The sequence below is a fragment of the Carcharhinus amblyrhynchos genome, unplaced genomic scaffold, assembly GCF_965287045.1.
Source record: "Carcharhinus amblyrhynchos unplaced genomic scaffold, sCarAmb.v2.hapA scaffold_44, whole genome shotgun sequence".
NCBI classification, from domain to species: Eukaryota; Metazoa; Chordata; class Chondrichthyes; order Carcharhiniformes; family Carcharhinidae; genus Carcharhinus; species Carcharhinus amblyrhynchos.
This window is the reverse complement of record NW_027649785.1, coordinates 2803208-2817619: the sequence shown is the minus strand read 5'-3', so window position 1 is coordinate 2817619 and position 14412 is coordinate 2803208. Positions and strand designations below refer to the sequence as shown.

General features: G+C 44.7%; 1 protein-coding gene across 1 annotated transcript in view; it reads left to right on the top strand.

Annotated features, from left to right (window-relative positions):
- LOC145337152 (synaptosomal-associated protein 25-like) overlaps positions 1 to 14412 on the top strand; it is a 298706-nt gene that overhangs the window by 20520 nt on the left and 263774 nt on the right. The window lies entirely within an intron of this gene.

The window sequence follows — 14412 nt, the reverse complement described above, 5'->3', positions numbered from 1 at the left end:
TCTCTCAAGGGAGAAGAGACCTAGCTCCCTCAACCTATCTTCATAAGGCATGCCTCCCAATCCAGGCAACATCCTTGTAAATCTCCTCTGCACCCTCTCAATAGCTGCCACACCCTTCCTAGTGAGGCGACAGAACTGCGCACAGTACTCCAAGTGGGGTCTGACAAGGGTCTTATAAAGTTGCAGCATTACCTCTCAACTACTAAACTCAATCCCTCGATTAATGAAGGCTAGCACACCATACGCCTTCTTGACCACATCCTCCACCTGCGAGGCCAATTTAAACCCTGATGACAGGGATTGTGTAGGGAGAGTACAAAAGCCTCCCCTTCATCACTGCACTTTGTCCAACCGATCACAGCCTGTTAACTGTGAAACTGATCATAGAATTAAAGAACCCCTACAGTGCAGAAGGAGGCCATTCGGCCCATCAGGTCTGCACCGACCCACCTTTTTATCTTACCCAAGCCCTATCCCTGTAACCCCACGTATTTACCCTGGTAATCCCCAACCCGACACATCCTGGGATGCTGAGGGGCAATTTAGCATGGACAATCCACCCAACCTACACGTCTTTGGACTATGGGAGGAAATCGGAGCCCCTGGAAGAAACCCATACAGGCACTGGGAGAACGTGCAGATTCCACACAGCCTGTACGCGAGGCTGGAGTTGAAATTGGGTCACTGGTGCTGTGAAGGAGCAGTGCTAACTACTGCGCCACCATGCTGCCCTGACTGACTCCACCCTGCAGCCTTTCTCCAAGGCTTCCACATCTCCGAGCGACAGGCATGCATACCCAAGAGGTGGCAGTTCTTCACTGCCCAGCAATAGGCAAAGAAGCACTCCTCGAGAGCCCTTGGGAAGGGAGCCTCAGGGGCCAACGAATAGTCGATGGAAAGGATCGGCGAGTCCAGTTCGTGGGCCCAGCTCTTGAGGTAAGCCTCGTGGGACTTTGAGGTTTGAGGCAGCGACGTGCCGCCTATCTCAGCAAGAGCTTGGTTAAGGCCCAACTGTAGAAACCTTTGTCCTGGAGGTTGCTGACTTTCTGAAACGGTCTACCGCAGGCAAGGTAAAGGCAGGTGGGGTGAGTCATGGAGACAGGGAACATTTCAAAACTTAAACTTCTAACTTATGATCATACATTAAGGATGTAATCCTTTGATGTAAAAAATCTATCATATTTGGGAGAGGAGACAGAATTAAGGACTTTATCAGGTCAGGGGGGGTTGTCATCTTCCTGACATCCCATGGGCATTGCAGCAGTCGGTGAAGCTGATTGGTTGCCACCAGGAAGTCTGAAGCTGGAAATGGGGTGCTGGTCTCTCAGAAACTGAGCCAGTGGAAATGAGGAATTCCAGCCTGCACAGTGAGGGCAGAGTGCCAGGCATCAGGAGGCCTGAGGGGGGAGAGAGGGATGAGTGTCACAAAGGGGAAGAAGCCACTGCCCTCAGCACAAGGTCAAGAGGCAGACCTTAAAAAACCTAGGTATGACTGTGAAGCAACGTGGAAGAGGACTGTGACTCTGGGCAGGTGTCTGTACCCTTGTCGATGTGGATGGCATCTCACATGACCCAGATACCCTCTTCACTGAGGCTGGGCAACACTTCAGATTCACAACTGATGAGACATTGCAGGCTTAGAGAGTACTGGGTCTCGTAAGTAGACTCTACAATACCCTCCCTCAAGATTTCAGGCATTGTGGGGGTTTGCTGTGCTCTGTGCAGTATGATTCTCTAGAGAGGGGTGAACCTTGAGGATGATGGGGCTCTCGAAAGGGCTCATCAGAGAAAGGAGGAATTGGAGATAGAGGGAAACAATTTGGAACAGAGGGGTGACCGAACTGTTGTCCTCTTGCCAGTTTTTAGGAAGAAGACTCCCTTCCTCTCCCCTATGAGTGCCAGGCTCCTGACTCCCCTGTGACCACTCACTTCCTCGTGGTGCAGTGGCAAGCTTTGGCTCAAACTTTCTCTTGCAGGAAAACACCCCACAATAATTTTGAACTTCCATTTCCTGTAGGAAATGGGTTGCCGGAAAACAAACAACTTGATTCCCTTTTCCACCCCGTGGTAAAATTGTGGCCTTTTGGATGGGGTCAGTGAACACCTTGAAAAATGTCAACTGACCAGTGACAGCCAGCATGGATTGGGAAAGGGTAGATCGGGTTCAGCAAACCTGATTGAATTTTTGCAGAGGTGACTGGCATAGTGGACAGTGGAATGTCAAAGGATGTTATTTTTATGGCCTTCCCAATGGCAGTTAACAATGTTCTTCATGAGTTAAAGTTGAAGCCCATGGAATTGAAGGCAAATGGCTGACCTGGTGAGGAAATTGGCTAAACGACAGGAGACAGACAGTGGGGATAACGGGCAGAATGTGACGAGAATCCCACAAGGACCTGTGTGGGAGCTGCAAATTATAAGCAATACACATAGGTCACTAATAAACTATCGGATGGGATAACAAGGAACACATCCAAATTTACTGATGCTGCAAAGGTATGTGACAGATTCAGCAGTGTGAATAGAAGCTTAAAATCACAAACACATCGATAGATCAAGTGAATGGGCAAAATAAAGCCTGTGGCAAATGGATTTCAGTGTGAATGAGATCATCCACTTTGGATCTAAGGAGGATAGACCAGGAAACTTTCTAGACGGTGAAAGACTAGAAACAAGAGAAGTCCGAAGATGCTGAGGGAGTGTTTCCCCTTGTGGGAGAGTCCAGGACCATAATTTCATAGGAGTTGTCCATTTAAGACAGGGATGAGGAAGAATTTCTTCTCTGAGAGGAATGAATCTGTGGAATTCTTTACTGTAGAGGGCTATAGAGGCTGGATCATTGAATACGTTCAAGGCTGAGACAGACGGATTATTAATCAGTAAGGGAATGAAGGGTTGTGGGGATAAAGTGGGAAAGTAGTGTTGAGGATTATCAGATCAGTCATGATCTTACTGAATGGTGGAGCAGATCCAATGGGTCAAATGGCCTACTTCTGCTCCTACATCTTATGCTTTTTTGAGGGAAGTATGTTTGCAGGTACATGACTCATTAAATTATCAAGAATTGGTACAGGAATTGGTATAAAAAGCCAATGGAACGCTGGCCTTTTGACTTGGAGAACTGGAATCAAAAATGTCAAGGGGAATAGATAGTGGAAAGCTCTACCACTGGTTGGAGAATGTAGGGCTGGGAGGGGAAAATGAGAACCAGGTCTAAAATAAGGAAACCTTTCTACATGCAACGCTTGGTAAAATTTGGAACTTTCGTCCTCAAAGAAGAATTAATGCTAGATTCATTATTAATTTTAAAACTGTGATTAATAATTTTTTGTTATCCAAAGGCAATATCTGTGTTGAACCTTGCCCCCCTCACCTTGAACTTGTGAGTCCTTGTGTTCGTCGCCTCTGACCTGGGAAAAAGCTTCCCACTGTTCACCCTATCTATGCCCTTCATAATTTTATACACCTCTATTAGGTTGCCCCTCATCCTCCGTCTTTCCAGGGAGAACAACCTCAGTTTACCCAATCTCTTCTCATAGCTAAGACCCTCCATAACAGGCAACATCCTGGTAAACCTTATCTGTACTCTCTCCAAAGCCTCCACATCCTTCTGGTAGTGTGGTGACCAGAAGGATGTGATCAGTGGATAGGCATATGGATAACATTGGAATAGTTTAGGTTAGAGGGTCATCAGATTGGTTCCACTGGTCGGTGCAACATTGAGGGCCGAAGGGCCTGTACTGCGCTGGAATGTTCTATGTTCTATGTCCTAGAACTGGACGCAGTACTCCAAATGTGGCCTAACCAACGTTCCATATAGCTGCAACATTACATGCCAACTTTTATACTCTGTCTCGTCCAATAAAGGCAAGCATGCCGTATGCCTTCTTCACCACCCCCTCCACCTGTGCTGCCACCTTTAAGGATCTGTGGACTTGCACACCCAGGTCCCGAGGGATATGGGCCAAATGCAGGCAAATGGGACTAGTTCAGTTTAGGAAACTTGGTCGGCATGGATCAGTTGGGCCGAAGGACCTGTTTATGACACCCCCGAAGTGCTGCACCGGATTGTCAGCCTACATTGTATTCCTGGAGTACGACTTGAATCTACAAACTCAGATGTGGGACCCACACCGAGACATGGCTGACAGCTAACAGGCACCCGTTTTAATGTGGAGGTGGCAGAAGGCAGTTTGGCTATAACTTAAACCTTGACTAAAGAATTTGAAGTTATTTGAATTGTAGGAGAAGGGTTTGTTGACCAGGTTTGTGTAGTGTTCAAATGAAATATTCTGGCAAGTGTTGCTCATTAGGTTTTCCTGACTTTATGCTTGCACCAGATGTTGAGAAATCAAAAAATTGGCAGGAGATCTTTTATACAAATTGGTGTTGTCTCACTTGTCGTTGCTTGGAGAGAGAATTGAAAAGCTGAATTATTTTCTGGTAAATGGAGTTGGTTGATTTATGCATCGTGATTGATGGGTTAAACACGGCAGAAAACATTCAATATGTATGAAGAGAAACACGAGCAGGAAGAAAATGACAAACACTGAGCAACAACAATTTGTATTTATGTAGCACCTTCAATGAAACATCCATCCAAGGAACGTTCATCGTGTCAAAGAGTTTTACAGAACAGAAAGAGGCTCTTCTTTCTGCAGCTGGCCTTCAAGCCTTTCTGTTCTAATCTGATTTTTCCAACACTTAGTCTGTAGCTTATATGCTATAGTTTTATTTTTAGTTCGAGTTTTTTTATTCATTCAGGGAACATGGGGATCGCTGGCTGGGCCAGCATTTATTGCCCATGCCTAACTGCCCTTGAGCTGAATGAGTTGTTCAGCCATTTCAGAGGGCATCCAAGAGTCAACCACATTGCTGTGGATTGGGAGTCATATGTAGGCCAGACTAGGTGAGAAAGCAGATTTCCTTCTCTAAAGGACCAATGGGTTTTTCCAACAACTGACAATGGTTTCATGGTCAATATTAGACTTTTAATTCCAGATTTTTATTGATGGAATTTGAACCCAGGTTCCCAGAGTGTTACCCTGGCTGTCTGGATTACTAACCCTAAGACTAGCCCACTACGTCATTGCTTCCCTTCATCTCAATGCCCCTTAAATGTTGTGAGGGTTCCTGCCTGTCACCCTTTCAGAAAGTGATTCACCCAGATTTTCCTCAAATCCCCTCTAAACCCTGGCCTTAACTCTATGCCCCCTAGTTTATTGATCGTTACTAAAGGGAAACGTTTCTTCCTATCTCCTTGAAAACAAGGGTTAAAATAAAGACATAGGAATTATTATTGTTAAATTTTCCTTCCCATTCCAATTTTGTCTTCTCTTCTAACTCTCCGAGGGGTACTGTTTTACATGTCCTGGGCATCCTGCAATATCTCTGTTTCCATAGACGCTGGGGCCAGGTGCAACATACCAGGTCCTCTGTGGTCAGTGTGGCTTGGTTCTACAGGAGATGGTACATATCTGCATTAAAGCAATCAGAGATGCCAGGCAGCAAACCCTTTTTTCATACTACTGATAACTGATGTTTTTTCCATCAACTCATTTGGAAATTAGTCCCTGGGGAAATTGATGGCTCTGATTTCGTTTTAAATAGGCTTTAAACTTCAAAAGATAAAATCATTCAGAATGGTGTGAAGCTTCCTGAAGTTTCTGTGGTGTCTCACCTCCCCCGCAGCAGCAGCCACTTTAAGAGAAGTCCCTGAGATGATTAAACTTTCACAGCTTCAGTGTGTTGTAGTGTGTGTGACTTAACATTTCCTGAACAGCCAATTCTTTTTAAACATGTGCATGTTAAACATATAAACACATACAAAAGTATATTTCTTACCCACACCTGAATCTTGTTCACCCATCACCCCTGTGTTCACTGTACATTTGTGTTGGTTCCAGCAATGTTTTGCATCTATAATTCTCACTCTTGTGTTCCAATCCTTCTGTGGCCTCGCTCCCTCCCTATGTCTAGCCTTTGAGGATTCCTCTAATTCTGACATCTTTGATGTACCCCCCCACCCCCAAATCGGTTGCTCCACTGTCAGTGGCCGTACTTTCGGCAGTCTAAGCCGTGCTATGTTCTGGAATTCCTCCTTGAACCTCTCAGCCTCTTTACCTGTCTCTGCTCCTTCGAAATGTTCCTTAAAACTTATGAATTTGACCAACTTTTGGATGACCTCTCCTCAAACCCTTGTTAATGCTTGTTGAGTAAGAAGTCTCATAACACCAGGTTAAAGTCCAGTGAGTCACCTGATGAAGGAGCAACACTCCGAAAGCTTGTGCTGCCAAATAAACCTGTTGGACTTTAATCTGGTGTTGTGAGACTTCTTACTGTGCTTAGCTCAGTCCAGTGCTGGCATCTCCACATCAATGCTTGTTGAAGCATCTTCACAATAGCTGTAAAACTAGCGCAAGCTAGTCACACCTGACTTAAAATGGAACTTCAGTGTTATTAGTGCCAGTGTTAATGGTTCTCAGAATTTGAAAGTTATGAACTAGGTTTCCATTCTGATGTTTTATTATACTAAAGGCTGGCATAAAGATTTGTATAAATGCAATCATTATTATTCAGGGTCTTTACTACTTGTTTACTTAAAGCTTATGAAAAGCATAGAATATAACAATACATGCCTACAATACAGAAGGAGGCTATTTGGGCCATCAAGTCTGCACTGACTCGCTAAAAGAGCATCTTACCCTAACTCTAACCCCCCAGCCTATGATTTCATCCTTCTTCTCGTAATACAGAGCAGGAGAACATTTGGTCCATGTCTATATGTCTGCCCTAAGGATGAGCCAATCAGTGATGCCTTTTCCTATTTCCTATTTCTCTGTAACCCTGCACACATTTTCTCTAAGTATTTATCCAAGTCAGAATAGAATCATAGAATCCCTTTAGTGCAGCAAGAGGTCATTCGATCCATAGAACTCTCCAGAAGAGCATCCCGCCCAGACTACTCCCCTGTCCATCCTATCCCCATAACTCTGCACATTTACTATGGCCAATCCACCGAACCTGCACATGTTTAGACACTAAGGGGCAGTTTAGCTTGGCCAATCCACCTAATATACACATCTTTGAAGTGTGGGAGAAACCAGAGCACCTGGAGGAAATTCATGCAGACACAAGGAGAACGTACAAACTCCACACAGACAGTCACCCGAGGTGCTGTAAGGTAGCACTGCTAACCACGCTGCCGCTGTGCCACATCCATATATCTATATTACTGATCCATATATATACGTTCACCTTTTATTTACCTCATTTTCTGTCCCATTGCTCTCTTCCCATGTTCCAGCTGTGTTTGTGAAACACATGGGGTTGGAACTTGGGAGCTCAGCCTTGAGTCTTGTCCCTCTCTGAGGGTGCACTTGTGTACCAATGTGTCGTGCAGTTATAGACTGCAGAAATATATCATAATATTACAATGTCATTCACAGGAGAGAGTAATTATTGAACAGGAACTTGTTATTGGAATTGGCTTTCTGAGTCAACACAAGCTTTGTCATGTTCTGTTGGCCTTTGGGTAGCAGAAGAAGAAACGTTATTAACAGAAGAAGGCATTCAGCATGCTTGGTTTCATTGGTCAGAACATTGAATACTGGAGTTGGGACATCTTGTTGAAGTTGTACAAGACATTAGTAAGGCCACACTTGGAATTCTGTGTACAGTTCTGGTCACCCTATTATAGAAAAGATATTATTAAACTAGAAAGAGTGCAGAAGAGATTCATCAGGATGCTACCAGGACTTGATGGTTTGAGAGACTTTTTTCTCTCGCGTGCAGAAGGCTGAGGGGTGACCTTATAGAGGTCTATAAAATAATGAGGGACATAGATCAGCTAGATGGTCAATATCTTTTCCCAAAAGTAGGGGAGTCTAACACTAGGTTTAAGGTGAGAGGGGAGAGATACAAAAGTGTCCAGGGGGCAATTTTTTCACAGAGGGTGGTGAATGTCTGGAACAAGCTGCCAGAGGTGGTAGTAGAGGCAGGTACAATTTTGTCTTTTAAAAAATTTAGATAGTTACATGGGTATGATGAATATAGAGGGATATGGCCCAAATGCAGGTAATTGGGACTAGAGGTTTAAAAGTAAAAGGGCGGCATGGACAAGTTGGGCCAACAGGCCTCTTTCCTTGCTGTAAACCTCTTTGACTCTATTATCAAAACATGTGACTTGCATTATAAACTGCGCAAGAAACAAAACAGTAAAAAACAGACAGCGATGGAAAATTAATGCAACAGATTTTATTTAATTGCAGAAATTTTAATTTGTTCTGCCTCAGAAGCCAAACAAAAGGTGTGAATCTTTGCCAATTCTCTCTGCATTGCTAAACCTGGAGCAGTGCCCATAACATAAACCTAAAGGTTGTGTCTCTTCAGAATGAAATCTCTGGCCTCTGTCTTGATGGGTTGGGAAGAAGTGATGAATTTGGACAAGAATTGTTGAATACGTTACTCCTTTGACACAAAGCTATGAATCAATCCTTTCGCAGCTGCTTTGTCACTGCTGATAGCAATTCTAACTTCTCCTTTTGCACGTGCTCCATTGTTCCGCTTTCCAGTTTCATCTTAAAGTGCTGCTCCGGTTAGAAATCAGTGGCTTGGTAACTTCAAGATTTTGGTTTACAAGAGCATCAGAAACCTTAAGGGTGGAATTATCCTGTCCTGACCCCGGGGAATCGTATCCGGCAGGACGTGGACCATACCAACGTCCGTTGACCTTATGTGGGATTTTCCGGCAGTGGGGTGGGGAAAATTCTCCCTAAAAGAGTTCCAAGATTCTGAAGGGGCTTGACAGAGTATGTGTTGAGAGATATTTCCCATCACGGCAACAGTTTAAAGATAATTTAAGGTGGGGATTAGGAGGAATTTCTTCTGAGGGTCATTGGTTTTTGGAATTCTCTTCCCCAGGGAGTATGGAGGGGGGGGGGGGGTCATTTCTTATGTTCAAGGCCGAGGTAGACAGATTTTGATTGAGTCGAGAGTTATGGGGGCAGGGATGGGAGGTGGCATGCGAGACAGAAAAGTGGATTTAAGGGCACAGTCAAATCTATCGTTTTTTTGTTATGTTGAAGCAGACTTGATGGGCCGAATGGCTTACCTGGGATGGCACAGTGGTTAGCACTGCTGCCTCACAGTGCCAAGAATCCAAGTTTGATTCCCAGCTTTGACACTGTCTGTGTGGAGACTGCACATTTTCTCTGTGTCTGCGTGGATTTCCTCCAAGTGCTCTGGTTTCCTCCCACAGTCCAAAGACTTGCTAGTCAGATGCATTGATCATGCTAAATTCTCCCTCAGTGTACCCAAACAAGTGCGGGAGTGTGGCAACTATAGGGTTTTCATGGTAACTTCATTGCAGTGTTAATGTAAGCCTACTTGTGACTAATAAATAAACTTTACTTTACAAGGGCAAATAATACTGGCCTAACCAGAGGTGTCCACACTTCATAAAATAATTTTTAAAAATGTGTTTAAATATATGTAGGTGCTTTGTTATCATGGATTGCAATGGGATCTTGATCAATTGGGCCTGTGGGCTGATGGAGTTTAATTTAGACAAATGTGAACTGATGCATTTTGGTCAATTGAACCAGGGCAGGACTTACTCAGTTAATGGTAGGACATTGAGGAGAGTTACAGAACAAAAAGATCTAGGGGTACATGTTCATAGCTCCTTAAAGTGGAGTCACAGGTGGACAAGATGGTGAAGAAGGCATTTGGCATGCTTGGTTTACTGGTCAGAACATTAAATACAGAAGTTGGGATGTCTTGTTCTAGTTGTACTAGACACTGGGAAGGCCACACTTGGAATACTGTGTAGCGTTCTGGTCGCTGTATAATAGAAAGGATATTATTAAACTAGAAAGAGTGCAGAAAAAATTTACTAGGATGCTTTTTAAAATTTTTAAAAAATTATTTTATGGGACATTGGTGTCACTGGCTGGGCCAGCATTTATTGCCCATCCCTGGTTGCCCTTGTCCAGAGGGCGGTTGACAGTCAACCACATTGCTGTGGCTCTGGAGTCACATGTAGGCCAGACCGGGTACGGACAATAGATTTTCTTCCCTGAAGGACATTGTTGAACCAGCTGGGTATTTCCAACAATTAACAATGGTTTCAAGGTTGTCAGAATTTTAATTCCAGATATTTATTGAATTCAAATTCTACCATTTGCCGTGGCAGAATTTGAACCCGGGTCCCCGGAACATTAGCTGAGTTTCTGGATTAGTAGGTTAGTGATAATACCTCTCGGCTGTCACCTTCCCTACAGAAAGTCCAGCAGTGAACGATAAAATTGGAGCCAATCTTTAAAGGGCAGGGGTAAGGATGTCTTGCTGCGGTCACAGAGGCTTGATGAGACCACAGGCTACCAGGACTTGATGATTTGAGTTATAAGGATAGGCTGGGACTTTTTTCCCTGGAGCGTAGGAGGCTTAGAGGTGATCTTATAGATGTGTATAAAATAATGCATAAATAAGGTAGATGGTCACCATCTTTTCCCAAAGGTAGGGAAGCCTAAAACTAGAGGGCGTAAGTTTAAGATGAAAGGGGAGAGATACAAAGGGTCCAGAGGGGCAATTTTTCACCCAGAGGGTGGTGTCTGGAACAAGCTACCAGAGGTAGTAGTAGAGGTAGGTACAATTTTGTCTTTTAAAAAGCATTTAGGCATTTAAATGAGTAAGATGGGTATAGAGGGATATGGGGCCAAATGCAATTGGGAATGGCTTAGTGGTTAAAACTGGGTGGCATAGGCAAGGTCAGCCAAAGGGCCTGTTTCCACGCTGAAAACCTCTATGACTATGACTCTAACTCAATCATTCCTCAGATGCCAGTCCTGCCATCCCAGGAATCAGTCTGGTAAACATTCACTACACTCCCTCTATCACAATAACATCCATCCTCAGATAAGGAGACCAAAATAGCACACAATATTCAAGGTGTGGTCTCATCGAGGCACTGTGTAACTGCAGCAAACACAGTAAAAAGTCTGACAACACCAGGTTTTAGTCCAACCGATTTATTTGATAATAGACTCACAAGCTTTCGGGGTTAGTCCCTTCGTCAGGTGAATGGAGAGTTCTGGCCTCAGACGGTTTTGCAAACCGTCACTTTGCAAAACCTCACTTACTGTACTGTCTGGAGACAATACACATCTCTTTAACCTGTGATCAGTGCTCCTTCCACTCACATTGTCAGCCACTTCAGGTCTTGAACAGCAGGTTAGGTGTAAGGATTCGCATTCTAATCAGTAATCTCTAAACTGTCTGTGCTTTATATGCTCTGTCTGAGGCCAGAACTCTCCATTCACCTGACGAAGGGACTAACCCCGAAAGCTTGTGAGTATTATCAAATAAATCGGTTGGACTAAAACCTGGTGTTGTCAGACTTTTTACTGTGTTTACGCCAGTCTAACGCCGGCACACCCACATCATAACTGTAGCAAACACAGTAAGAAGTCTCTCAACACCAGGTTAAAGTCCAACAGGTTTATTTGGTAGCACAAGCCACTAGCTTTCGGAGCGCTGCTCCTTCATCAGGTGAGTGGGAGTTCTATTCACAAACAGGACATATAAAAACACAAACTCAATTTACAAAATAATGGTTGGAATGCGAGTCTTTACAGGTAATCAAGTCTTAAAGGTACCGACAATGTAAGTGGAGAGAGGGTTAAGCACAGGTTAAAGAGATGTGTATTGTCTCCAGCCAGGACAGTTAGTGAGATTTTGCAAGCCCAGGCAAGTTGTGGGGGTTACAGATAGTGTGACATGAACCCAAGATCCCAGTTGAGGCCATCCTCGTGTGTGGAACTTGGCTATCAATCTCTGCTCAGCGACTCTGCGTTGTTGTGTGTTGTGAAGACTGCTTTGGAGAACGCTTACCTGAAGATCAGAGGCCGAATGCCCGTGACCGCTGAAGCGTTCCCCAACAAGAAAAGAACACTCTTGCCTGGTGATTGTCAAGTGTGTTCATTCATCCATTATTGTAGCATCTGCATGGTCTCCCCAATGTACCATGCCTCGAGGCATCCTTTCCTGCAGCATTATCAGGTAGACAACGTTGGCCGAGTTGCAAGTGTGCGTACAGTGTACCTGGTATCAGTCTCTGCTCAGCGACTCCAAGGCGGTCTTCACAACACACCACAGTGCAGAGTCGCTGAGCAGAGACTGATAGCCAAGCTCCCCATGCGTGAGGACGACCTCAACCAGGATCTTGGGTTCATGTCACACTATCTGTAACCCCTACTACAACTTGCCTGGGCTTGCAAAGTCTCACTAACTGTCCTGGCTGGAGACAATACACATCTCTTTAACCTGTGCTTAATCCTCTCTCCATCACATTGTCTGTATCTTTAAAACTTGATTACCTGTAAAGACTTGCATTCCAACCATTATTTTGTAAATTGAGTTTGTGTCTTTATGTGCCCCGTTTGTGAACTGAAATCCCACTCAGCTGATGAAGGAGCTGCACTCTGAAAGCGAGTGACTTGTGCTACCAAATAAACATGTTGTCTCCCACAGTCCAAAGATGTGCTGGTTGGGTTGATTGGCCATGCTAAAATTGCCCCTTAGTGTCCTGAGATGTGAAGGTTAGAGGGGTTAGTGGGTAAATGCGTGGGGCTATGGGGGTAGGGCCTGGGTGGGATTGTGGTCAATGCAGACTTGATGGGCCAAAAGGCCTCTTTCTGCACTGTATGGTTTCTATGACTTTAACCTGATGTTGTGAGACTTCTTACTGTGTTTATCCCAGTCCAACACCGACATCTCTACATCATAACTGCAGCAAGACATTCTTAGTCTTGTAGTTTAAAGATTGGCTCCAATTTTATCATTCACTGCTGGACCTTCTGGACTATGACATTGTCTGCTCTCTCAGGTGGATACATGGGGGCCCAATGGTTAGCATTGCTGCCTCACAGTGCCAGGGTCCTGGGTTCAATTCCAGCCTCGGGTGGCTGTGTATGTGGAGTTTGCACGTTCTCCCAGTGTCTGCGTGGGTTTCCTCCTGGTGCTTCAGTTTCTGCCAACAATCTAAAGATGTGCAAGTTAGCGTGATTGACCATGCTAAATTGCCCTCAGTGTCGGGGGATTAGTGGGGTAAATACATAGGGTTACAGGGATCGGGCCTGGGTGGGACTGTTATCAGTGCAGGCTCAATGGGCCAAATGGTCTCGTTCTGCACTACAGGGATTCTATGATCCTATGAAAAGATCACATTTCATCATTTTGAAGAGCGGACATGTTGTCCCTGGGTGAGGATTATTTGGGAAACAATTTTGACAAGTATGATGGAGGCAATACATCAGGCAAGCAGGCAATACACAGAGGAAAGAGATACAGGGAACAGAACCATTGTGAGACTCAGAGACCGGGGGTAAGATTTTCTGATCTTGCTGAAGTTTTGCCCCCTCTCTAAATTTTTCTGCCCCGCGCATGATGGTGCCAGTTACCGGTGAGTCTGGAAAATCCTGCCCAAGACAAGGATTTTTAATTAGAAATGATGGGATTGTCAGTGTTGATCATGAGAATGCTTCATAAAACTCAATATGTCTATCCAGAGCTTTGCACAATGTGGTCTTCATGTTTCTGGGTTTCAGAAGCAGATGGACTGTGGTGGGGGTGGGGGGGTAAAGGGGGGGGACAATACTGCGGAACGGAAGTGTGGCCTCGGTTGTGGATAGGATTGGGTTTTAAATCCGAGGGCCAAATGAAATACTGAGTGTCCTGTTCAGGCTGAGAAAATGGCAAGAGGATGGTTGATGAGCAGGTGGGATTTGTGCTGAGACTGAAGATATTGACTTTTGCCTTCCTGGTGTTGACCTGGAGGAAGCTGAGACTCATGCAGGCTGGTGGGAAACAAGGAAGACAACACAGTGACAGTCGAGGAAAGGCAACACCATGGATTCGCCTCGAGGGCTGCAGGGCTGCCTGCTGGGTTTCTAGCCAACACCGAGTGATGTACTGCCCCAGATGTGATCAGATCACACCCCTCTGACATGTACTGGACATGTTAGAGCAAAGGCACAGAATAGTTTTGGAAACCCAGGCACAGTTTATCAACTTGCTTACAGTTCATGGGAAACATTCTGTCCAGAGCTGAGAACAAGAAACAGTACAGTGTGGAAACAGACCCTTCAGTCCATCAAGCCTGTGCCAACACATGACGTCTTTCTAAACTGAAGACCTTTTGCCTTTACGTGGTCTGTATCCCTCTATTCCCTGCGAAAGATGCCTCTTAAACGTTGCTATTTCTCTGCTTCTACAGCCTTCTCTGGCAGCGCATTCCAGGCACTTATCAACTTCTATGTAAAAACAGTTGTCTCTCAAATTTCCTTTAAACTCACCCTTTTTACCTCACCCTAGTAATTGACAACCATCCATACAAATTCACAAAATTATGAA